Source organism: Oncorhynchus clarkii, chromosome 24 (assembly GCF_045791955.1).
Source record: "Oncorhynchus clarkii lewisi isolate Uvic-CL-2024 chromosome 24, UVic_Ocla_1.0, whole genome shotgun sequence".
Classification (NCBI taxonomy): Eukaryota; Metazoa; Chordata; class Actinopteri; order Salmoniformes; family Salmonidae; genus Oncorhynchus; species Oncorhynchus clarkii.
In genome coordinates, this window is record NC_092170.1 from 40,752,264 (window position 1) to 40,778,912 (window position 26,649).

Sequence of the window (26,649 nt, forward strand, 5' to 3'; positions counted from 1 at the left end):
GATCAGTGATGTAGTGGTGAAGATGTGGTATAATGTGATCAGTGATGTAGTGGTGAAGATGTGGTATAATGTGATCCGTGATGTAGTGGTAAAGATGTAGTATAACGTGATCAGTGATGTAGTGGTGAAGATGTGGTATAATGTGATCAGTGATGTAGTATAATGTGATCAGTGATGTAGTGGTGAAGATGTGGTATAATGTGATCAGTGATGTAGTGGTGAAGATGTGGTATAATGTGATCAGTGATGTAGTGGTGAAGATGTGGTATAATGTGATCAGTGATGTAGTGGTGAAGATGTGGTATAATGTGATCAGTGATGTAGTATAATGTGATCCGTGATGTAGTGGTAAAAAAGAAAGATGTAGTATAATGTGATCAGTGATGTAGTGGTGAAGATGTGGTATAATGTGATCCGTGATGTAGTGGTAAAAAAGAAAGATGTAGTATAATGTGATCAGTGATGTAGTGGTGAAGATGTGGTATAATGTGATCCGTGATGTAGTGGTAAAAAAGAAAGATGTAGTATAATGTGATCAGTGATGTAGTAGAATGTGATCAGTGATGTAGTGGTGAAGATGTGGTATAATGTGATCAGTGATGTAGTGGTGAAGATGTGGTATAATGTGATCCGTGATGTAGTGGTGAAGATGTGGTATAATGTGATCAGTGATGTAGTGGTGAAGATGTGGTATAATGTGATCAGTGATGTAGTGGTGAAGATGTGGTATAATGTGATCAGTGATGTAGTGGTGAAGATGTGGTATAATGTGATCAGTGATGTAGTGGTAAATAGAAAGATGTGGTATAATGTGATCAGTGATGTAGTGGTGAAGATGTGGTATAATGTGATCCGTGATGTAGTGGTGAAGATGTGGTATAATGTGATCAGTGATGTAGTATAATGTGATCATTGATGTAGTGGTAAAGATGTGGTATAATGTGATCAGTGATGTAGTGGTGAAGATGTGGTATAATGTGATCAGTGATGTAGTGGTGAAGATGTGGTATAATGTGATCAGTGATGTAGTGGTGAAGATGTGGTATAATGTGATCAGTGATGTAGTGGTGAAGATGTGGTATAATGTGATCAGTGATGTAGTGGTGAAGATGTGGTATAATGTGATCAGTGATGTAGTGGTGAAGATGTGGTATAATGTGATCAGTGATGTAGTGGTGAAGATGTGGTATAATGTGATCAGTGATGTAGTGGTGAAGATGTGGTATAATGTGATCAGTGATGTAGTGGTGAAGATGTGGTATAATGTGATCAGTGATGTAGTGGTAAATAGAAAGATGTGGTATAATGTGATCAGTGATGTAGTGGTAAAGATGTGGTATAATGTGATCAGTGATGTAGTGGTGAAGATGTGGTATAATGTGATCAGTGATGTAGTGGTGAAAATGTGGTATAATGTGATCAGTGATGTAGTGGTGAAGATGTGGTATAATGTGATCAGTGATGTAGTGGTGAAGATGTGGTATAATGTGATCAGTGATGTAGTGGTGAAGATGTGGTATAATGTGATCAGTGATGTAGTGGTGAAGATGTGGTATAATGTGATCAGTGATGTAGTGGTAAAAAAGTATCTTTGTGAAAAGTAACGCTCCCTTATACTTTCAATGCATTTTTGGATAAACTGTTTTTACTCGCATCTACCCTCCACGGGTTACAACCCTCTGCCTTAATCCTTTACCTCAGTAATCTCAGTCAGCTTAGTTCAGCAAAGTACTGTATGTACTCTATGTGATCAGGGTTTTAAAGGTGTTGGCCAGTTGCTGTTGTATGGGACTGTAACAGACTCGACATTAGTATGGCACATCTGAGGTAAAAGTACAGAGTTTGTGAGATAGCCGTTTCCTGGCACACGAGGGAGAAAAGTAATAGTGTGAAGAATTGAAGCTACTGCATGATATACTGCTGGTTGGTATACTGCTACAGTACTGTAGTTGTGATATACTGCTGGATGGTATACTGCTAGCTATGATATACTGCTGGTTGGTATACTGCTAGGTATGATATACTGCTGGTTGGTATACTGCTACAGTACTGTAGCTGTGATATGCTGCTGGTTGGTATACTGCTACAGTACTGTAGCTGTGATATACTGCTGGATGGTATACTGCTAGCTATGATATACTGCTGGTTGGTATACTGCTAGGTATGATATACTGCTGGTTGGTATACTGCTACAGTACTGTAGCTGTGATATACTGCTGGTTGGTATACTGCTGCAGTACTGTAGCTGTGATATACTGCTGGTTGGTATACTGCTGCAGTACTGTAGCTATGATATACTGCTGGTTGGTATACTGCTACAGTACTGTAGCTGTGATATACTGCTGGTTGGTATACTGCTACAGTACTGTAGCTGTGATATACTGCTGGTTGGTATACTGCTACAGTACTGTAGCTGTGATATACTGCTGGTTGGTATACTGCTACAGTACTGTAGCTGTGATATACTGCTGGTTGGTATACTGCTACAGTACTGTAGCTATGATATACTGCTGGTTGGTATACTGCTACAGTACTGTAGCTGTGATATACTGCTGGTTGGCATACTGCTACAGTACTGTAGCTGTGATATACTGCTGGTTGGTATACTGCTACAGTACTGTAGCTGTGATATACTGCTGGTTGGTATACTGCTACAGTACTGTAGCTGTGATATACTGCTGGTTGGTATACTGCTACAGTACTGTAGCTGTGATATACTGCTGGTTGGCATACTGCTACAGTACTGTAGCTGTGATATACTGCTGGTTGGTATACTGCTACAGTACTGTAGCTGTGATATACTGCTGGTTGGTATACTGCTACAGTACTGTAGCTGTGATATACTGCTGGTTGGTATACTGCTACAGTACTGTAGCTGTGATATACTGCTGGTTGGTATACTGCTACAGTACTGTAGCTGTGATATACTGCTGGTTGGCATACTGCTACAGTACTGTAGCTGTGATATACTGCTGGTTGGTATACTGCTACAGTACTGTAGCTGTGATATACTGCTGGTTGGTATACTGCTACAGTACTGTAGCTGTGATATACTGCTGGTTGGTATACTGCTACAGTACTGTAGCTGTGATATACTGCTGGTTGGTATACTGCTACAGTACTGTAGCTGTGATATACTGCTGGTTGGCATACTGCTACAGTACTGTAGCTGTGATATACTGCTGGTTGGTATACTGCTACAGTACTGTAGCTGTGATATACTGCTGGTTGGTATACTGCTACAGTACTGTAGCTGTGATATACTGCTGGTTGGTATACTGCTACAGTACTGTAGCTGTGATATACTGCTGGTTGGTATACTGCTGGTTGGTATACTGTTGTAGTACTGTAGCTGTGATATACTGCTGGTTGGCATACTGCTACAGTACTGTAGCTGTGATATACTGCTGGTTGGTATACTGCTACAGTACTGTAGCTGTGATATACTGCTGGTTGGTATACTGCTACAGTACTGTAGCTATTTTAGTTTGGGACATGTGAGCCTTTTTTTTAATTACATTTAGGAACATATTCCACAATAAAAGTAAGTTGAAAGGGATGCTGTGGTTAAGTGGTTGTGTACCTGCTCATCAGGCCTTTAATCAACTCTATGAAACAAATAACCGCAGGGTAGAGATTCTTGTAAAGCGGTCGGGAGGCAGCCTAGTAAAGAGAGAGGTTAGACTGGGGGGTGGAACACTAGACTCCCAGCCTAGTAAAGAGAGAGGTTAGACTGGGGGGGAGGGGCACTAGACTCCCAGCCTAGTAAAGAGAGAGGTTAGACTGGGGGGGGGGGGGGGACCACTAGACTCCCAGCCTAGTAAAGAGAGAGGTTAGACTGGGGGGGACCACTAGACTCCCAGCCTAGTAAAGATAGAGATTAGACTGGGGGGGACCACTAGACTCCCAGCCTAGTAAAGAGAGAGATTAAACTGGGGGGGACCACTAGACTCCCAGCCTAGTAAAGAGAGAGGTTAGACTGGGGGGGGACCACTAGACTCCCAGCCTAGTAAAGAGAGAGGTTAGACTGGGGGGGGACCACTAGACTCCCAGCCTAGTAAAGAGAGAGGTTAGACTGGGGGGGACCACTAGACTCCCAGCCTGGTAAAGAGAGAGGTTAGACTGGGGGGGGCACTAGACTCACAGCCTAGTATAGAGAGAGGTTAGACTGGGGGGCCACTAGACTCCCAGCCTAGTAAAGAGAGAGGTTAGACTGGGGGGTGGAACACTAGACTCCCAGCCTAGTAAAGAGAGAGGTTAGACTGGGGGGGAGGGGCACTAGACTCCCAGCCTAGTAAAGAGAGAGGTTAGACTGGGGGGGGGCACTAGACTCACAGCCTAGTATAGAGAGAGGTTAGACTGGGGGGCCACTAGACTCCCAGCCTAGTAAAGAGAGAGGTTAGACTGGGGGGGACCACTAGACTCCCAGCCTAGTAAATAGAGAGGTTAGACTTGGGGGGCCACTAGACTCACAGCCTAGTAAATAGAGAGGTTAGACTGGGGGGGCCACTAGACTCACAGCCTAGTAAAGAGAGAGGTTAGACTGGGGGCCCACTAGACTCCCAGCCTAGTAAAGAGAGAGGTTAGACTGGGGGGGGACCACTAGACTCCCAGCCTAGTAAAGAGAGAGGTTAGACCGGGGGGGACCACTAGACTCCCAGCCTAGTAAGGAGAGAGGTTAGACTGGGGGGACCACTAGACTCCCAGCCTAGTAAAGAGAGAGGTTAGACTGGGGGGGGCACTAGACTCACAGCCTAGTAAACAGCGAGGTTAGACTGGGGGGACCACTAGACTCCCAGCCTAGTAAATAGAGAGGTTAGACTGGGGGGGGCCACTAGACTCCCAGCCTAATAAAGAGAGATGTTAGACTGGGGGGGCCACTAGACTCCCAGCCTAGTAAAGAGAGAAGTTAGACTGGGGGGGGGGGCACTAGTCTCCCAGCCTAGTAAAGAGAGAGGTTAGACTGGGGGGGACCACTAGTCTCCCAGCCCAGTAAAGAGAGAGGTTAGACTGGGGGGGACCACTAGACTCCCAGCCTAGTAAAGAGAGAGGTTAGACTGGGGGGGACCACTAGTCTCCCAGCCCAGTAAAGAGAGAGGTTAGACTGGGGGGGGCCACTAGACTCCCAGCCTAGTAAAGAGAGAGGTTAGACTGGGGGGGACCACTAGACTCCCAGCCTAGTAAAGAGAGAGGTTAGACTGGGGGGGGACCACTAGACTCCCAGCCTAGTAAAGAGAGAGGTTAGACTGGGGAGGGGGACCACTAGACTCCCAGCCTAGTAAAGAGAGAGATTAGACTGGGGGGGGGCACTAGACTCCCAGCCTAGTAAAGAGAGGGGTTAGACTGGGGGGACCACTAGTCTCCCAGCCCAGTAAAGAGAGAAGTTGGACTGGGGGGAACAGGCCAATAATCTTTGTGAGATGAGGTGTAGACCTGCCAGACTGAGGGAGTGATGTCACTAACAGTCTGCTCCACTTTCAGGAGTGTGGGGTGTGATGGAGAGATGTAGGGAGACTGATTAAAGAGAGAGTTTGAGGAGAGGGTTGATAGAGAAAGACAACGGTGTCAGACAGAGAGAGAGACAGAGAGAGAGAAATATTTGAGAGAAAAGGCAAGAAGGGCCTTCTATGCCATCAATATGAACATACAATTCGACATACCAATTAGGATCTGTCTAAAAATACTTGAATCAGTCATAGAGCCCATTGCCCTTTATGGTTGTGAGGTCTGAGGTCCGCTCAACAACCAAGAATTCACAAAATCGGACAAACATGAAATTGAGACTCTGCATGCAGAATTCTGCAAAAATGTGGCTCTTTGGCTCTGTTCACAAACACAAACACACCAAATCATGAGAAAACAAAAGATAATTACTTGACACATTGGAAATAATTAACAAAAAAACAGAGCAAACTAGAATGCTATTTGGCCCTAAACAGAGAGTACACAGCGGCAGAATACCTGACTACTGTGACTGACCCAAACTTAAGGAAAGCTTTGACTATGTACAGACTCAGTGAGCATAGCCTTGCTATTGAGAAAGGCCGCCGTAGGCAGACCTGGCTCTCAAGAGAAGACAGGCTATGTGCACACTGCCCACAAAATGAGGTGGAAACTGAGCTGCACTTCCTAACCTCCGGCCAAATGTATGACCATATTAGATACACATATTTCCCTCAGATTACACAGATCCACAAATAATTCCAAAACAAACCCAATTTTGATAAACTCCCATATCTACTGGGTGAAATACCACAGTGTGCCATCACAGCAGCAAGATGTGTGACCTGTTGCCACAAGAAAAGGGCAACCAGTGAAGAACAAACACCATTGTTAATACAGCCATTTTTATTGTTTACTTCACTTTTGTAGATCTTCTACTGCACTTGCTTTGGCAATGTTAACATATGTTTCCCATGCCAATAAAGCCCCTTGAATTGAATTGAGAGAGAGAACGAGGGAGAGAGAGAGATGCCAGTCCTGCCCCTTACATACTGTATATCCCAGAGGGCTCCATGGTGTTGCCCCAAGCTGCCCAAGCAACACTCGTTTTGTGGGAAAGTGACCCTACTGGAGCTGATAAGTGTGACGTGCTGTAGCCGGGCCTCAATAACGAACTGACTATCCATGGTATCAACATGATAGTTTTGAGGACTGACTATCCATGATATCAACATGATAGTTTTGAGGACTGACTATCCATGGTATCAACATGATAGTTTTGAGGACTGACTATCCATGGTATCAACATGATAGTTTTGAGGACTGACTATCCATGGTATCAACATGATAGTTTTGAGGACTGACTATCCATGATATCAACATTATAGTTTTGAGGACTGACTATCCATGATATCAACATGATAGTTTTGAGGACTGACTATCCATGATATCAACATGATAGTTTTGAGGACTGACTATCCATGATATCAACATGATAGTTTTGAGGACTGACTATCCATGATATCAACATGATAGTTTTAACCATGTTTTTACATATACTTGTTTACAAACATTGGCTTAAAACAAGCTTCCCACTGGGCACAGATGGCAATTTTTAATTGAAATGACTAGGAAACAATGTTGATTCAACCAGTATGTGCCCATTGTGTCTATTCTTCAAGAATTAAGGAGTACATATCATGAATTTATACGTCCAAAATTAGAGTAAATCTTCCATATCTCCCCTCTAATGGTCATGGGAAGGTTTTGGGAAGGTAAGGTGATCTTAGATCCAAAATTAGAGTCAATCTTCCATATCTCCCCTCTAATGGTCATGGGAAGGTTTTGGGAAGGTAAGGTGATCCTAGATCCAAAATTAGAGTCAATCTTCCATATCTCCCCTCTAATGGTCATGGGAAGGTTTTGGGAAGGTAAGGTGATCCTAGATCACTGCCATCGGTGAGACACCTTCTGTTTATGCCCACTAATCAACTTTGAAGGCCAAAGTCCCATAGGGCGGCTCACAATCGGCCCAATGTCGTCCGGGGTTTGGCAAATGTAGGCCGTCATTGTAAATAAGAATTTGTTCTTAACTGACTTGCCTAGGTAAATAAAGGTTCAATTTTTAATACATTTTTTTAAAATACGTTGTTTTCTCAGCCCTGTCTGTGTGTCCTCTGGCAGCTGGGTCATGTTGGATATTTCAGAAGACTGGCTGATACATCAATCAAACTGCTCGCTTGTTGTCCTCTCTCCTCTTCTCCTCCTCTTCTCCTCCTCTCTCCTCTTCTCTTCTCTCCTCTTCTCCTCTTCTCTCTTCTCTCCTCTTCTCTCCTCCTCTCCTCCTCTCTCCTCTTCTCTTCTCTCCTCTTCTCCTCTTCTCTCTTCTCTCCTTTTCTCCTCTTCTCCTCCTCTCTCCTCTTCTCTTCTCTCCTCTTCTCTTCTCTCCTCTTCTCTCCTCTTCTCTTCTCTCCTCTTCTCCTCCTCTTCTCCTCCTCTCTCCTCTTCTCTCCTCTTCTCTTCTCTCCTCTTCTCCTCTTCTCCTCTCTCCTCTTCTCCTCCTCTTCTCCTCCTCTCTCCTCTTCTCTTCTCTCCTCTTCTCCTCTTCTCTCTTCTCTCCTCTTCTCTCCTCCTCTCTCCTCTTCTCTTCTCTCCTCTTCTCCTCTTCTCTCTTCTCTCCTCTTCTCTCCTCTTCTCCTCCTCTCTCCTCTTCTCTTCTCTCCTCTTCTCCTCTCTCCTCTTCTCTCCTCTTCTCCTCCTCTTCTCCTCCTCTCTCCTCTTCTCTTCTCTCCTCTTCTCCTCTTCTCTCTTCTCTCCTCTTCTCTCCTCCTCTCCTCCTCTCTCCTCTTCTCCTCCTCTTCTCCTCCTCTCTCCTCTTCTCTTCTCTCCTCTTCTCCTCTTCTCTCTTCTCTCCTCTTCTCTCCTCTTCTCCTCCTCTTCTCCTCCTCTCTCCTCTTCTCTTCTCTCCTCTTCTCCTCTTCTCTCTTCTCTCCTCTTCTCTCCTCCTCTCCTCCTCTCTCCTCTTCTCCTCCTCTCTCCTCTCCTCCTCTCTCCTCTTCACTCCTCTTCTCCTCTCCTCCTCTCTCCTCTTCTCTTCTCTCCTCCTCTTCTCCTCCTCACTCCTCTTCTCTCCTCTTCTCCTCTTCTCTCTTCTCTCCTCTTCTCTCCTCCTCTCCTCCTCTCTCCTCCTCTCCTCCTCTCTCCTCTTCACTCCTCTTCTCCTCTCCTCCTCTCTCCTCTTCTCTCCTCTTCTCCTCTTCTCTCCTCTTCTCCTCTCTCCTCTTCTCCTCTTCACTCCTCTTCTCCTCTCCTCCTCTCTTCTCTCCTCTTCTCTCCTCTCCTCTTCTCTCCTCTTCTCTCCTCTTCCCTTCTCTTCCCTTCTCTTCTCTTCTCTTCTCTTCTCTCCTCTCCTCTTCTCTCCTCTTCTCTCCTCTTCCCTTCTCTTCCCTTCTCTTCTCTTCTCTTCTCTTCTCTTCTCTCCTCTCCTCTCTCTTCTCTCCTTCCTCTCTTCTTCTCTTATTTTAGCCTTATTTTCTCTACTCTCATCTTCCCCTCTATAAAATACACCACCATTGATCGTTTTGTTCTCAATCAATGTTTCCATAATGGATTCTTGCTGAGGCGGGAAAAATGTGTATGTATGTGTATGCTTCCTGCCCCTGTGTGCTTCCTGCTTGTGCGTACATGGGTCAGTGTGTGTGTAGTGTAGAAATATTATGGCATGGGAAACATTTGGGAGAAATGTGGAAGTATTTTAGCTGCCGTTGGCCCCTGGCCCCTCTCCACTCTTTCTTAGCAGCACCTTGATGCCTATCTCCACACATTAACAAGGTAATGGGGCTGTGTGAGGAGGAAGCTCTTTAGAGGCAATGCCAGGACCTTCCCTGGAGTCGCTTTACTGGCAAGACAAGACAACTTCCACATAGTGCACTTCACCAACACTTACTGAATAGACAAGCTCTCAACATCCCGCATACATAACCACAACCTTACTGAGTAGATCTTTCTACTCCCAACGCGATTAGTTAATATATTCCCATGTGCTAACCTGAATCCTTTTAACAGTTGAACGCCCAGGAGGAGCTTCGTGAAAATGAGGGAGGATTTTAAGAATATTAACATCCATTTAGGAGGAATTATTCAGCTGTCAATCAAGTATTACTTATTACGTTATAGGTTATCCTTGCTAAGAGTTTTGTAGGGTTTAGTATCAACAGTTCCATTATTCAACACCTCTCCTATCTAGCTCTCATCGCCTCTCCTGCCCCCTCAGCTCTCTCTTCCTCTCCTCCTCCCTCAGCTCTCCCTTCCTCCCTCAGCTCTCCCTTCCTCTCTTCCTACCTCAGCTCTCCCTTCCTCTCTTCCTACCTCAGCTCTCCCTTCCTCTCTTCCTACCTCAGCTCTCCCTTCCTCCCTCAGCTCTCCCTTCTTGTCTTCCTCCCTCAGCTCTCCCTTCCTGTCTTCCTCCCTCAGCTCTCCCTTCCTCTCCTCCTCCCTCAGCTCTCCCTTCCTCTCCTCCTCCCTCAGCTCTCCCTTCCTGTCCTCCTCCCTCAGCTCTCCCTTCCTCTCTTCCCACCTCAGCTCTCCCTTCCCCTCCTCCTCCCCCAGCTCTCCCTTCCTCTCCTCCTCCCTCAGCTCTCCCTTCCTCTCCTCCTCCCTCAGCTCTCCCTTCCTCTCCTCCTCCCTAAGCTCTCCCTTCCTCTCCTCCTCCCTCAGCTCTCCCTTCCTCTCCTCCTCTCTAAGCTCTCCCTTCCTCTCCTCCTCTCTAAGCTCTCGCTTTCTCTCCTTCCCTGGGTTCTCCTTTCCATTTCTCTCTCTCTGTCCTTCTCTACCAACCCTCTCTCCCTCTCTCCTCCAATCTGTATTTCCTCTCTTCTCAGTTGAAGTGATAAAACAGCACCATATCCCCCATGTGATGTAATGTTTGACTCTTACAGTGAGAGGGAACGATGAGTAATGTGACTGCCTATGGCTGTTCTGAGAGCAGACGGAAGCCAGACAGTCACCATTGACCCCTAGGCGGTTCGGGAGATCCGTACCTGATCCTGGACCTGTCAGTTTGTCTGTTTCCTAAGGGCATCTATCTGAACAGTCTGTAGTTGTTGTGTCCTGATGATGTGTGGAACAACAGTCTGTAGTTGTCGTGTCCTGGGCCAGATGATGTGTGGAACAACAGTCTGTAGTTGTCGTGTCCTGATGATGTGTGGATCAACAGTCTGTAGTCGTTGTGTCCTGATGATGTGTGGATCAACAGTCTGTAGTTGTCGTGTCCTGATGATGTGTGGATCAACGGTCTGTAGTTGTGTCCTGATGATGTGTGGAACAACAGTCTGTAGTTGTTGTGTCCTGATGATGTGTGGATCAACAGTCTGTAGTTGTGTCCTGGTGATGTGTGGAACAACAGTCTGTAGTTGTCGTGTCCTGATGATGTGTGGATCAACAGTCTGTAGTTGTGTCCTGGTGATGTGTGGAACAACAGTCTGTAGTTGTCGTGTCCTGATGATGTGTGGATCAACAGTCTGTAGTTGTCGTGTCCTGATGATGTGTGGATCAACAGTCTGTAGTTGTTGTGTCCTGATGATGTGTAGATCAACAGTCTGTAGTTGTCGTGTCCTGATGATGTGTGGAACAACAGTCTGTAGTTGTCGTGTCCTGATAATGTGTGGAACAACAGTCTGTAGTTGTCGTGTCCTGATGATGTGTGGAACAACAGTCTGTAGTTTTCGTGTCCTGGGCCAGATGATGTGTGGAACAACAGTCTGTAGTTGTCGTGTCCTGATGATGTGTGGATCAACAGTCTGTAGTTGTCGTGTCCTGATAATGTGTGGAACAACAGTCTGTAGTTGTCGTGTCCTGATGATGTGTGGATCAACAGTCTGTAGTTGTTGTGTCCTGATGATGTGTAGATCAACAGTCTGTAGTTGTCGTGTCCTGATGATGTGTGGAACAACAGTCTGTAGTTGTCGTGTCCTGATGATGTGTGGATGTTTTGTCTGTGAAGCAGTCTGGATTGTAAACTGATGAACCGTTGCATTCTGAGAGTATAAGAGAATGACAGAGTGTGTGTGTGTGCGAGCGAGCGAGAGAGAGAGCATGAGAGAAGGAACGTCCAAGTCTCATTGGCCCTGTTATGACAGCCCCTGGCTTGCTGAGCTGGTAATGTCATGTGACTGGATGGGTCCCTTCTAATGACTCCATAGATATTATGATGAAGTCAGTCATCCAGTCAGTCACTACAGAGCCTGCCCACTGGGCACAGACGTCGTTTCCATGTCTAGTTTTGATTTACATTTGGTTGAGTTGTCAACTAGCATGAATTCAATGTGAAATCAACCAAAGATCTCACCAAGTCTTTGGATTTAGGTTAAAAGTGAGGCAAAAAAATACACAAGTCCCTTATGTAGATGACTTTTTGCAAATCCAATAGTTTTCCACGTTGATTCAACATCATCACATTACATTTATTGGTTGAAATGATATGGCAAACAACGTTGGGTCAACCAGTTTTTGCCCAGCGGGGGTGGCTTTGGTCCTGAGCATGCTTTAGATGCATCCTCTATAATAACATCCTCTATAATATAATACCGTGCTACTAACCTCTAAGTTCTGGGTTCATACGCGTTAAGATGAAGAGATGAGCTCCACCCTCTTTCTTTGCATGTTATGGGCAAGTCTATAGGCCAAACGTCCCCTCCCCTTACGAAATATGAAAGATGCAAAATCGTCATTGGTCCAAATAACCAGTGATGAAAAGCCCAAGCACCAGAACTATTGTCGCTTGTTAGCTATGTTGCCCATAGTATAGATATATATATAACCATAGTATAGATCTATATAACCATAGTATAGATCTATATAACCATATTATAGATCTATATAACCATAGTGTAGATCTATATAACCATAGTATAGATCTATATAACCATAGTATAGATATATATAACCACAGTGTAGATCTATATAACCATAGTATAGATCTATATAACCATAGTGTAGATCTATATAACCATAGTATAGATCTATATAACCATAGTGTAGATCTATATAACCATAGTATAGATATATAGTGGCTTGCGAAAGTATTCGACCCCTTGGCATTTTTCCTATTTTGTTGCCTTACAACCTGGAATTAAAATAGATTTTTGGGGGGTTTGTATCATTTGATTTACACAACATGCCTACCACTTTGAAGATGCTAAATATTTTTTGTGAAACTAACAAGAAATAAGACAAAAAAACGGAAAACTTGAGTGAGCATAACTATTCACCCCCCAAAGTCAATACTTTGTAGTGCCACCTTTGGCAGCAATTACAGCTGCAAGTCTCTTGGGGTATGTCTCTATAAGCTTGGTACATCTAGCCACTGGGATTTTTGACCATTCTTCAAGCAATACTGCTCCAGATCCTTCTAGTTGGATGGGTTCCGCTGGTGTACAGCAATCTTTAAGTCATACCACAGATTCTCAATTGGATTGAGGTCTGGGCTTTGACTAGGCCATTCCAAGACATTTAAATGTTTCCTCTTAAACCACTCGAGTGTTGCTTTACCAGTATGCCATTGTCCTGCTGGAAGGTGAACATCCGTTCCAGTCTCAAATCTCTGGAAGACTGAAACAGGTTCCCTCAAGAATTTCCCTGTATTTAGCACCATCCATCATTCCTTCAATTCTGACCAGTTTCCCAGTCCCTGCCGATGGAAAAACATCCCCACAGCATGATGCTGCCACCACCGTCTATCACCGTAGGGATGGTGTTCTTGGGGTGCTGCGAGGTGTTGGGTTTGTGCCAGACAAAGCGTTTTTCTTGATGGCCAAAAAGCTCCATTTTAGTCTCATCTGACCAGAGTACCTTCTTCCATATGTTTGGGGAGTCTCCCACATGCCTTTTGACGAACACCAAACGTGTTTGATTATTTTTTTCTGGCCACTCTTCCGTAAAGCCCAGCTCTGTGGAGCATACGGCTTAAAGTGGTCCAATTAGGCGGCCCTCTCTTGGCAGGTTTGTTGTGGTGCCATATTTTTCTATTTTTTTATAATGGATTTAATGGTTCTCCGTGGGATGTTCAAAGTTTCTGATCCTTTTTTATAACCCAACCCTGATCTGTACTTCTCCACAACTTTGTCCCTGACCTGTTTGGAGAGCTCCTTGGTCTTCATGGTGCCCCTTGGTCTTCATGGTGCGGCTTGCTTAGTGGTGTTGCAGACTCTGGGGCCTTTCAGAACAGGTATGTATATATACTGAGATCATGTGACAGATCATGTGACACTTAGATTGCACACAGGTGGACTTTATTTAACTAATTATGTGACTTCTGAAGGTAATAGGATGCACCAGTTCTTATTTAGGGGCTTCATCACAAAGGGGGTGAATACATACAATATACATACACCACTTTTTTCTTTTTTTCTATTTAACTTCACCAATTTGGACTATTTTGTGTCAATTACATGAAATCCAAAAAAAATCAATTTAAATTACAGGTTGTTATGCAACAAAATAGGAAAAACACCAAGGAGGATGAATACCTTTGCAAGGCACTGTATATACCATAGTGTAGATCTATATAACCATAGTATAGATCTATATAACCATAGTATAGATCTATATAACCATAGTATAGATCGATATAACCATAGTATAGATCTATATAACCATAGTATAGATCTATATAACCATAGTACAGTGGGGAGAACAAGTATTCGATACACTGCCGATTTTGCAGGTTTTCCTACTTACAAAGCATGTAGAGGGCTGTAATTTTTTTAATCATAGGTACACTTCAACTGTGAGAGACGGAATCTAAAACAAAAATCCAGAAAATCACATTGTATGATTTTTAAGTAATTCTTATTTACAATGACGGTCTAGGAACAGTGGGTTAACTGGTCTAGGAACAGTGGGTTAACTGGTCTAGGAACAGTGGGTTAACTGGTCTAGGAACAGTGGGTTAACTGGTCTAGGAACAGTGGGTTAACTGGTCTAGGAACAGTGGGTTAACTGGTCTAGGAACAGTGGGTTAACTGGTCTAGGAACAGTGGGTTAACTGGTCTAGGAACAGTGGGTTAACTGGTCTAGGAACAGTGGGTTAACTGGTCTAGGAACAGTGGGGTTAACTGGTCTAGGAACAGTGGGTTAACTGGTCTAGGAACAGTGGGTTAACTGGTCTAGGAACAGTGGGTTAACTGGTCTAGGAACAGTGGGTTAACTGGTCTAGGAACAGTGGGTTAACTGGTCTAGGAACAGTGGGTTAACTGGTCTAGGAACAGTGGGTTAACTGGTCTAGGAACAGTGGGTTAACTGGTCTAGGAACAGTGGGTTAACTGGTCTAGGAACAGTGGGTTAACTGGTCTAGGAACAGTGGGTTAACTGGTCTAGGAACAGTGGGTTAACTGGCCTAGGAACAGTGGGTTAACTGCCTTGTTCAGGGGCAGAACAATATATTTTTACCTTGTCAGCTCGAAGGATTTGATCTAGCAACTTTTCGGTTACTGGCCCAACGCTCTAACCACTAGGCTACCTGCCTCCTCTACACTCTAACCACTAGGCTACCTGCCTCCTCTACATTCTAACCACTAGGCTACCTGCCTCCTCTACACTCTAACCACTAGGCTACCTGCCTCCTCTACACTCTAACCACTAGGCTACCTGCCTCCCCATTTTATGCAGAAATCCAGGTAATTCCAAAGGGTTCACAAACTTTTTCTTGCCGCTATATTATAACCATAGTCCTGATCTATGGTGCCAAATTTCTGCCCGCGAGAGATTACCGTAGTACTAGCACACTTGGAAAACCAATCAAGCACTTGAAAATCAACTGATTCATTGAATTATCTTTGTTAGTATTGGGCTGTAACAAAAGCCTGCACTTCTTGTGAGACATCAGGACTAGAATTGCAGAACACTGTTTTGGAGTCTAGGTTTGGTTGTGAGTGGTCAGTAGGCTGGCATGTGGATGAGAAATTCCGTATGGTCTCGCTGTGGAGAGCTGGGCATCCTTGGCATCCTGGTTTGGGCACAGAGCGTTCAGCGCCTCCCGCTCCTGTTGCCAGCGATTGCCGACCACATGCTGGTCCTGGGCAGACACAGCACAGACTGCTGGGATACGGCCAGCCCTGGGAGGCTGTCTATGACATGACACCCTACCAGATACACTCGCTGACACTGCCCACCCCTCTGTGTATCTTGGGGAAGTGACAGCATTCTCTTTCCTGTGTCTGTCTCTCTTGTGGGCTACGTGCCTTAGCAAAGAGGATGGTCCAATGCGCGCACACACACACACATTCACATGCACACGCACATTCACATGCACACGCACATTCACATGCACACGCACACTGCACTTGCTCCATGAACCTCAAGCATCTTCAATAGAGCTCAGCGGCTGCTTTATCCAATAGTATTGATGAATATAGAGCTCAGCGGCTGCTTTATCCAATAGTATTAATGAATATAGAGCTTGTTGGCTGTTTTATCCAATAGTATTAATGAATATAGAGCTCAGCGGCTGCTTTATCCAATAGTATTAATGAATATAGAGCTCAGCGGCTGTTTTATCCAATAGTATTAATGAATATAGAGCTCGGCGGCTGCTTTATCCAATAGTATTAATGAATATAGAGCTCAGCGGCTGCTTTATCCAATAGTATTAATGAATATAGAGCTCGGCGGCTGCTTTATCCAATAGTATTGAATGAATATAGAGCTCAGCGGCTGCTTTATCCAATAGTATTAATGAATATAGAGCTCAGCGGCTGCTTTATCCAATAGTATTAATGAATATAGAGCTCAGCGGCTGCTTTATCCAATAGTATTGAATGAATATAGAGCTCAGCGGCTGCTTTATCCAATAGTATTAATGAATGTAGAGCTCAGCGGCTGATTTATCCAATAGTATTAATGAATATAGAGCTCGGCGGCTGCTTTATCCAATAGTATTAATGAATGTAGAGCTCAGCGGCTGATTTATCCAATAGTATTGAATTAATCAATGCATAGATAATACATAGTTGAAACATGAAATTAAAACATGCTGAATTATTCACAAGCAGGTCAAAAAATACTGACATTAAACAGCAACTGGAGAAACGTTGTACTATAACACACAGGGGTTTATCTTTACACTATACATATCTTGCCCTCCAGCTAACTCTGCTGTGTATAACACATTGAAATGTTGTACTATACACACAGGGGTTTATCTTGGAAGAGAGGATGGGAAATTCAATAAACAATAAAATATCTGATTTATATTTAGTCAAGAGATGGCTGTAGAACTACACTGTAGTGATTTAAATTTAGTCAAGAGATGGCCGTAGAACTACACTATAGTGATGTATATTTAGTCAAGAGATGGCTGTAGAACTACACTGTAGTGATGTATATTTAGTCAAGAGATGGCTGTAGAACTACACTGTAGTGTATGTAATGATTGTGGATATTACTTAGAGGACCCGTTGTATCTGATAAGTGATGCGGGTGAGGTTATGACGTCATTAGGACATACCTCCTATTGCCACAGCCTGTTTCTCTATTCCTACTTCTATAGTTAGGTATCTGTAATACATGATCTGTAATACATTATCCGTAATACATGATCCGTAATACATTATCCGTAATACATTATCCGTAATACATTATCCGTAATACATGATACGTAATACATTATCCGTAATACATTATCCGTAAGACATTATCCGTAAGACATTATCCGTAAGACATTATCCGTAAGACACATGATGCACAACAGGAACCTACAGTATTTATGCAACAAGAAATATTAATGGAAAAATACTTTCCACAGCTGTGTGTGTGTGTGTGTGTGTGTGTGTGTGTGTGTGTGTGTGTGTGTGTGTGTGTGTGTGTGTGTGTGTGTGTGTGTGTGTGTGTGTGTGTGTGTGTGTGTGTGTGTGTGTGTGAACTTCTATATATTCTCTCTGTTGTTTGACTCAACCGTCTGAGGATCTATGGTGATCAGGTTACAGTCTGTCTTCAGAGACTCATTTACATAATCATTTACATAATCATATAGTGCCTGTTACATCCTGGTTCATATTCAGTAATTATATACAGATGTAGGATTTTAATTTGAGCCTGTTTGCTACAGCAGGAAAATAATCCTGCAGCAACAGTAAATGTGAATTATTATGTGGATTATAAGTAATGGACATTTGTAAGGGTTGAAGTCTGAAATGTAAACGTGGAAATGACAAAAAAATCTGAATCCTTTTTTCAAAACCCAAATACAATACAAGTTATGCCGCAACAGGGTGATCAAATTAAGATCCTACATCTGCAGTGGATCATAGAGCAGGATCTTCACATGGTACCATATTAACGCTCATTCTCTTGATCTTAAACATACAAACCTTGTATAAAATATGTTGAATTTGTACCTTTTTAATAAAACGACGTCAGATCTTCAACATTATAGCCACTATCAGAAGAAGAAAAACAACAGGCTGGGCAGCACCTCCTACTGGAGAATGTATCTATCTACAGATACTCTTTGGTCTCCCATCGAGTGATTTAACCAAGCCCTTGCCCTGCCCTCCTTAGCGATGATATTTGTCACTGACAACTACAAATGTACTATTGTGAGAATGATTGTTGAGAGATCTCCACTTTAAAAAAAAAAACGAAATAGATTTATTGTTGCTGTCAAGGTCATTCTAAAGGGTAGGTTTAACAGAGCAAATGAAATGTCACCATAGTTTTACCAGTTTAGTATCATCACTAATATTATTTATGCCTGTATAACATTTACAAAGTCATCAACAGCCGTTGTTTCAATTCAGCCCAGGGTTCAAGTTTAAGATGGTCTTCAAGGAAGTAGGGTTTCAGATGTTTTCTGAAAGATGGGCAGGGACTCCGCTGTCCTGACTTTAGGGGGAAGCTTGTTCCCCCGTTGGGGTGCCCGGACAAAGAGCTTTGACTGGGCTGATCGGGAACTGCCCTCCTGTAAGGGTGGGAGGGCCAAGAGACCAAAGGTGGCGGAACAGAGTGCTCGGGTTGGGGTGTAGAGTTTGACCTCAGGCTAGGGTGTAGGGTTTGACCTCAAGCTAGGGTGTAGGGTTTGACCTCAGGCTAGGGTGTAGGGTTTGACCTCAAGCTAGGGTGTAGGGTTTGACCTCAGGCTAGGGTGTAGGGTTTGACCTCAGGCTAGGATGTAGGGTTTGACCTCAGGCTAGGGTGTAGGGTTTGACCTCAGGCTAGGGTGTAGGGTTTGACCATAACCTGATTTTTTTTTCTTTAACTTAGATTATTGGTTGAGATGGAGATGTGAATCCATCTCCTTCAAATGTTGATATTTGGTTGCGTTGACAACCAAACACAATTCAACATCCCTTTTGAAATACAGTAAATGGCCCATTAACTTGTTGACAAATTATTTGTTGGGATTCACGTCTCCAACTCATCCAAAACTAAAAGTTAAAGAATGGGATTTAGCCAGTGGCTCAGATGGAACTATCCAAGCAGTATATATACATGTCCTTTAAAATGTTGATATCTGGTTGTGGTGTCAACTTAACACATTTCAATATTACTTTAAACACAGTAAATAGCATTGATCACTTGCTCTATGTACGTTTAATGTCATCTCAACCAGGTGGTTTGGTTCTGCTATTGAATGAAGCACAGTGATAATGCATTCATACAGTAAATCCTATAACTAAATTAAATCTGACATTTTAATTCTCATTTGAACTTTGTTGTGCTTTTAAATGGTTGAATGTGCAGTGATAACTCATTTAGATGGGAACTAAACCCCCCCAAAAAAATCAGACATGGTTATTCCATTGGAATCTGGTTGTGCTTTCAGATGGTTGAAAACATAGTGAAAACATAGTGATAACTCATAATGATAACTCATAGTGAAAACACAGTGATAAGTCATAGTGATAACATAGTGATAACTCATAATGATAACTCATAGTAATAACATAGTGATAACTCATAGTGAAAACATAGTGATAACATAGTGATAACATAGTGATAACTCACAGTGAAAACATAGTGATAACTCATAGTGATAGCATGGTGATAACTCATAATGATAACTCATAGTAATAACATAATGATAACTCATAGTGAAAACATAGTGATAACTCATAGTGATAACATAGTGATAACTCACAGTGAAAACATAGTGATAACTCATAGTGATAGCATGGTGATAACTCATAGTGATAGCATGGTGATAACTCATAGTGAAAACATAGTGATAACTCATAGTAATAACATAGTGATAACTCATAGTGAAAACATAGTGATAACATAGTGATAACTCACAGTGAAAACATAGTGATAACTCATAGTGATAGCATGGTGATAACTCATAGTAATAACATAGTGATAACATAATGATAACTCATAGTGAAAACATAATGATAACTCATAGTGAAAACATAGTGATAACTCACAGTGAAAACATAGTGATAACTCATAGTGATAACATAGTGATAACTCATAGTGATAACATAGTGATAACTCACAGTGAAAACATAGTGATAACTCATAGTGATAGCATGGTGATAACTCATAGTAATAACATAGTGATAACATAATGATAACTCATAGTGAAAACATAATGATAACTCATAGTGAAAACATAGTGATAACTCACAGTGAAAACATAGTGATAACTCATAGTGATAACATAGTGATAACTCATAGTGATAACATAGTGATAACTCATAGTGAAAACATAATGATAACTCATAGTGAAAACATAGTGATAACTCACAGTGAAAACATAGTGATAACTCATAGTGAAAACATAGTGATAACTCATAGTGATAACATAGTGATAACTCACAGTGAAAACATAGTGATAACTCATAGTGATAACATAGTGATAACTCACAGTGAAAACATAGTGATAACTCATAGTGATAGCATGGTGATAACTCATAGTAATAACATAGTGATAACTCATAGTGAAAACATAGTGATAACTCATAGTGATAACACATTGTAAATTCAACTAAATTTTGGCTGTCTTTTTGAGTGGGTTAGGTTGTAATCTCATTGATCAACGTCTCAACCAAATATTAGCGAATGATCCACGTTGAAATGACGTGTCTCGATTACCCCATTGTGGGAACAAGTAGATTAGTTGATATGACGTGCCTCGATTACCCCATTGTGGGAACAAGTAGATTAGTTGATATGACGTGCCTCGATTACCCCATTGTGGGAACAAGTAGATTAGTTGATATGACGTGCCTCGATTACCCCATTGTGGGAACAAGTAGATTAGTTGATATGACGTGCCTCGATTACCCCATTGTGGGAACAAGTAGATTAGTTGATATGACGTGCCTCGATTACCCCATTGTGGGAACAAGTAGATTAGTTGATATGACGTGCCTCGATTACCCCATTGTGGGAACAAGTAGATTAGTTGATATGACGTGCCTCGATTACCCCATTGTGGGAACAAGTAGATTAGTTGATATGACGTGCCTCGATTACCCCATTGTGGGAACAAGTAGATTAGTTGATATGACGTGCCTCGATTACCCCATTGTGGGAACAAGTAGATTAGTTGATATGACGTGCCTCGATTACCCCATTGTGGGAACAAGTAGATTAGTTGATATGACGTGCCTCGATTACCCCATTGTGGGAACAAGTAGATTAGTTGATATGACGTGCCTCGATTACCCCATTGTGGGAACAAGTAGATTAGTTGATATGACGTGCCTCGATTACCCCATTGTGGGAACAAGTAGATTAGTTGATATGACGTGCCTCGATTACCCCATTGTGGGAACAAGTAGATTAGTTGATATGACGTGCCTCGATTACCCCATTGTGGGAACAAGTAGATTAGTTGATATGACGTGCCTCGATTACCCCATTGTGGGAACAAGTAGATTAGTTGATATGACGTGCCTCGATTACCCCATTGTGGGAACAAGTAGATTAGTTGATATGACGTGCCTCGATTACCCCATTGTGGGAACAAGTAGATTAGTTGATATGACGTGCCTCGATTACCCCATTGTGGGAACAAGTAGATTAGTTGATATGACGTGCCTCGATTACCCCATTGTGGGAACAAGTAGATTAGTTGATATGACGTGCCTCGATTACCCCATTGTGGGAACAAGTAGATTAGTTGATATGACGTGCCTCGATTACCCCATTGTGGGAACAAGTAGATTAGTTGATATGACGTGCCTCGATTACCCCCTTGTGGGAACAAGTAGATTAGTTGATATGACGTGCCTCGATTACCCCCTTGTGGGAACAAGTAGATTAGTTGATATGACGTGCCTCGATTACCCCATTGTGGGAACAAGTAGATTAGTTGATATGACGTGCCTCGATTACCCCATTGTGGGAACAAGTAGATTAGTTGATATGACGTGCCTCGATTACCCCATTGTGGGAACAAGTAGATTAGTTGATATGACGTGCCTCGATTACCCCATTGTGGGAACAAGTAGATTAGTTGATATGACGTGCCTCGATTACCCCATTGTGGGAACAAGTAGATTAGTTGATATGACGTGCCTCGATTACCCCATTGTGGGAACAAGTAGATTAGTTGATATGACGTGCCTCGATTACCCCATTGTGGGAACAAGTAGATTAGTTGATATGACGTGCCTCGATTACCCCATTGTGGGAACAAGTAGATTAGTTGATATGACGTGCCTCGATTACCCCATTGTGGGAACAAGTAGATTAGTTGATATGACGTGCCTCGATTACCCCATTGTGGGAACAAGTAGATTAGTTGATATGACGTGCCTCGATTACCCCATTGTGGGAACAAGTAGATTAGTTGATATGACGTGCCTCGATTACCCCATTGTGGGAACAAGTAGATTAGTTGATATGACGTGCCTCGATTACCCCATTGTGGGAACAAGTAGATTAGTTGATATGACGTGCCTCGATTACCCCATTGTGGGAACAAGTAGATTAGTTGATATGACGTGCCTCGATTACCCCATTGTGGGAACAAGTAGATTAGTTGATATGACGTGCCTCGATTACCCCATTGTGGGAACAAGTAGATTAGTTGATATGACGTGCCTCGATTACCCCATTGTGGGAACAAGTAGATTAGTTGATATGACGTGCCTCGATTACCCCATTGTGGGAACAAGTAGATTAGTTGATATGACGTGTCTCGATTACCCCATTGTGGGAACAAGTAGATTAGTTGATATGACGTGCCTCGATTACCCCATTGTGGGAACAAGTAGATTAGTTGATATGACGTGCCTCGATTACCCCATTGTGGGAACAAGTAGATTAGTTGATATGACGTGCCTCGATTACCCCATTGTGGGAACAAGTAGATTAGTTGATATGACGTGCCTCGATTACCCCATTGTGGGAACAAGTAGATTAGTTGATATGACGTGCCTCGATTACCCCATTGTGGGAACAAGTAGATTAGTTGATATGACGTGTCTCGATTACCCCATTGTGGGAACAAGTAGATTAGTTGATATGACGTGCCTCGATTACCCCATTGTGGGAACAAGTAGATTAGTTGATATGACGTGCCTCGATTACCCCATTGTGGGAACAAGTAGATTAGTTGATATGACGTGTCTCGATTACCCCATTGTGGGAACAAGTAGATTAGTTGATATGACGTGCCTCGATTACCCCATTGTGGGAACAAGTAGATTAGTTGATATGACGTGTCTCGATTACCCCATTGTGGGAACAAGTAGATTAGTTGATATGACGTGCCTCGATTACCCCATTGTGGGAACAAGTAGATTAGTTGATATGACGTGTCTCGATTACCCCATTGTGGGAACAAGTAGATTAGTTGATATGACGTGCCTCGATTACCCCATTGTGGGAACAAGTAGATTAGTTTATATGACGTGCCTCGATTACCCCATTGTGGGAACAAGTAGATTAGTTGATATGACGTGCCTCGATTACCCCATTGTGGGAACAAGTAGATTAGTTGATATGACGTGCCTCGATTACCCCATTGTGGGAACAAGTAGATTAGTTGATATGACGTGCCTCGATTACCCCATTGTGGGAACAAGTAGATTAGTTGATATGACGTGTCTCGATTACCCCATTGTGGGAACAAGTAGATTAGTTGATATGACGTGCCTCGATTACCCCATTGTGGGAACAAGTAGATTAGTTGATATGACGTGCCTCGATTACCCCATTGTGGGAACAAGTAGATTAGTTGATATGACGTGCCTCGATTACCCCATTGTGGGAACAAGTAGATTAGTTGATATGACGTGTCTCGATTACCCCATTGTGGGAACAAGTAGATTAGTTGATATGACGTGTCTCGATTACCCCATTGTGGGAACAAGTAGATTAGTTGATATGACGTGCCTCGATTACCCCATTGTGGGAACAAGTAGATTAGTTGATATGACGTGCCTCGATTACCCCATTGTGGGAACAAGTAGATTAGTTGATATGACGTGTCTCGATTACCCCATTGTGGGAACAAGTAGATTAGTTGATATGACGTGTCTCGATTACCCCATTGTGGGAACAAGTAGATTAGTTGATATGACGTGCCTCGATTACCCCATTGTGGGAACAAGTAGATTAGTTGATATGACGTGCCTCGATTACCCCATTGTGGGAACAAGTAGATTAGTTGATATGACGTGCCTCGATTACCCCATTGTGGGAACAAGTAGATTAGTTGATATGACGTGTCTCGATTACCCCATTGTGGGAACAAGTAGATTAGTTGATATGACGTGCCTCGATTACCCCATTGTGGGAACAAGTAGATTAGTTGATATGACGTGTCTCGATTACCCCATTGTGGGAACAAGTAGATTAGTTGATATGACGTGCCTCGATTACCCCATTGTGGGAACAAGTAGATTAGTTGATATGACGTGCCTCGATTACCCCATTGTGGGAACAAGTAGATTAGTTGATATGACGTGCCTCGATTACCCCATTGTGGGAACAAGTAGATTAGTTGATATGATCTGTGTCCAGTGGGCAGGTGTTCTTGTTTTGCCAGTAAAGTGAAGTGTATCTGTTTGCAGAACTTGACAAAAACATGACTCCTCTGAGAATTTAAACAGGAATATGTCGTTTGTTTGTTTATTTAGCGCAATACCTTGTTACTGTAATAACTACAGTATTAAGGACTACGTAATTAAATCCTATCCCAAAAAGTCAGATAATTCCAAGAAAAATAAATAGAACGAGACTCCATATCTTTGTGTTGCCATGGTGTCATTGTGTTGCCATGGTGTCTTTATGTTGCCGTGGTGTTTTTGTGTTGCCGTGGTGTCATTATGTTGCCATGGTGTCTTTATGTTGCCATGGTGTCATTACGTTGCCATGGTGTCATTATGTTGCCAGTGTGTCATTATGTTGCCATGGTGTCATTATGTTGCCATGGTGTCTTTATGTTGCCATGGTGTCATTACGTTGCCATGGTGTCATTATGTTGCCAGGGTGTCATTATGTTGCCATGGTGTCATTATGCTGCCATGGTGTCTTAATGTTGCCATGGTGCCATTATGTTGCCATGGTGTCTTAATGTTGCCATGGTGCCATTATGTTGCCATGGTGTCATTACAGATCCCAACATACTTCCTCTGTTGGTTGTGGTTCCACTATAAGTGCTGCGTTAGCTTTCACACAACAGAACTTTGCCTTTCTCTGCTGTGATGCTTACACTACCTCCACATGTTGGTATAGATTATCTCTGGCTCACGTTCATGACATGAAGACTTGTCTCTGTGGCGCGTGTTTATGACACAGTAATGACTCCAGATCCCAAGGGGGGGGGGGGGGGGTTAAGGGTGCACCCATCCTGCCCCTGGATGAAGGGTAAGAGCTGATATAACCCTGGGTGAGAACAGAGAGAGAGAGGGGGTCATATGACTTCTGTGCCCTAACCAAACCCCCCCCTGAACTGAACACTCCATATCAGTCTGTACATATACCACCCCCATACACCCTACTGTACCGATACTCAGTGTAATTGCTCTTATCACAAGGAGCTAATTGGGTTCACTTTGGTCTCACTGAAGTGGCTAGATAAACAGTACCGAGTATGTGGGCAGATTCATTACAAAGGAATGTGTTTGGTTGAGCCCTTGATTGGTGCTTCTGTTTGTGGATGCTTATACTAATGGTAAACCAACACTTTGGACCCCCCCCCCCCCCCCCCCACACACACACACACCTAAACCCTGCCTGTCCTATTTCAGACCATAAACCTCAACGGCAGCCAGTGGAACCCTGTGTACAGTGGTTAAACCATGATATAGGGAAGCCAGAACCGTTTCAGCTCCTTTTGTTGTTGCAATGACTAGTTATTTATGACTGCTAGTTGTCCATGGCAATGGCATCATTAGGTTTGTGTGGCCAGATGTGTCTGTGGAATGGGGAACATTCCGGAACACTGTTCTTGACATTCTATAACAGAACATTCTATTTACAGGCTACACTCATAGACTAACGTTCCTCTGTGCATGTCATGTAGTTTACACAGAGGTGACCAGATTATTATAAGTGGTGTCCTGAGTACCCCATTGACCAGATTATTATATAAGTGGTGTCCTGAGTACCCCATTGACCAGATTATTATATGTGGTGTCCTGAGTACCCCATTGACCAGATTATTATATAAGTGGTGTCCTGAGTACCCCATTGACCAGATTATTATATAAGTGGTGTCCTGAGTACCCCATTGACCAGATTATTATATGTGGTGTCACACCCTGACCATAGTTTACTTTGTATATTTCTATGTTTTGGTTGGTCAGGGTGTGATCTGAGTGGGCATTCTATGTTACATGTCTAGTTTGTCCAGTTCTATGTTCGGCCTGATATGGTTCTCAATCAGAGGCAGGTGTTCGTCATTGTCTCTGATTGGGAACCATATTTAGGTAGCCTGGGTTTCACTGTGTGTTTGTGGGTGATTGTTCCTGTCTATGTGTTTTCACCAGATAGGGCTGTTTAGGTTTTCGTTACGTTCATTACGTCCTTTATTTTGTAGTGTTTGTATTGATTCGTGTTTTACGTTTGTTTATTAAAACATGGATCGAAATCTACACGCTGCATTTTGGTCCGACTCTCCTTCTCATCAAGAAAACCGTTACATGTGGTGTCCTGAGTACCCCATTGACCAGATTATTATATAAGTGATGTCCTGAGTACCCCATTGACCAGATTATTATATAAGAGGTGTCCTGAGTACCCCATTGACCA

General features: G+C 43.0%; 1 protein-coding gene across 1 annotated transcript in view; it reads left to right on the forward strand.

Annotated features, from left to right (window-relative positions):
* Positions 1 to 26,649, forward strand: part of LOC139383058 (collagen alpha-1(XXVI) chain-like) — a 45,157-nt gene that overhangs the window by 1,504 nt on the left and 17,004 nt on the right. The window lies entirely within an intron of this gene.